Source organism: Micropterus dolomieu, linkage group LG07 (assembly GCF_021292245.1).
Source record: "Micropterus dolomieu isolate WLL.071019.BEF.003 ecotype Adirondacks linkage group LG07, ASM2129224v1, whole genome shotgun sequence".
Taxonomy (NCBI): Eukaryota; Metazoa; Chordata; class Actinopteri; order Centrarchiformes; family Centrarchidae; genus Micropterus; species Micropterus dolomieu.
The window spans coordinates 15,697,651-15,698,865 of NC_060156.1; positions in this window are offsets into that span (position 1 = coordinate 15,697,651).

The window sequence follows — 1,215 nt, forward strand, 5'->3', positions numbered from 1 at the left end:
TCCTAGAGGTATTTGAACTGTTATTTCCTTTTGTAATGCCTCTTTTGCTAGTTTGTCTGCAATCTCATTTCCATTTACTCCCTCATGAGCTGGCACCCTGCAAAACTGAACATCTATCCCTCCCCGATGTAATCTTAGTAAGCTGTGAAACATTTCTATCAGTAGGTCTTCTCTGCCAGATGTCATTGACTGAATGCTTATAATAACTGCTAACGAGTCTGTGCATAATATCACCCTTTCAGGTCTGACCTCTTCAACCCACTGTAATGCTATAATGACTATTTCTGGCTCATTTCTGACCACTATTTCTGCCGTATATACGGATAGCCTATCTGATAATCGTTTTGAGATATTTATTTTGAATTCTGGTAGATGTATTCCAATTCCCACACATTCCTGTTTGTTTTTAGATCCATCTGTATAGATTTTTAGATAATTATTGAAACTGTTTCTCAGATAGCTGCTAGTCCGTATTCCCACTTCCTCTATTCCCCATCCTCTTTTCTTTTCCAGTATACTAAAATCTGTTTTTACGTCTGGATAGAGCCAAGGTTGAATGTTACTGACTGGACTGGGTGTGGTGAAATCTAATGCTTCCATTCCGTATTCCCTGACTCTCTTTTCCCCCGTCCATCCAAACCCATGCCCCCAAAACTTGAAATATTCCCAACAATCCTTTGTTATCTCCTTTGCAGGGTTTTCTTTCCCACTTCCTTTCAATCTGACCCAATATGCTAGCGCTAGTTTCTCTCTTCTTAACTCCAGTGGTGTCTCTCCAGCTTCTATGAGTATTGTGTTAATGGGAGTTGTCTTAATGGCTCTAATGCATATCCGTAAGGCTCTGTATTGTAATTTATTAATTTTTCCAATGTTGTTTTTGCTGCTGCATCATATACTATGCAACCATAATCTATTGATGACCTCATGCATGCTCTATATATGTCAATTAGTGACTGTTTATCTGCACCCCAGTCGCATCCCACCACCGCTCTTAGTAAATTAATAACTTGTTTGCATTTAGTTTCCAATTGCTTTATGTGTGTTTTCCATGTGTACTTACTATCAAACCACAATCCCAAATACTTAAATTCATTTACTTTTTCCATTGGCTGCTGATATAGAAAAAGCTTTTCTACATGACACTTTCGCTTGTTTGTGAACACCATATAACAGGATTTGCTTGTTGATATTTTAAATCCCCACTTGAATGACCAC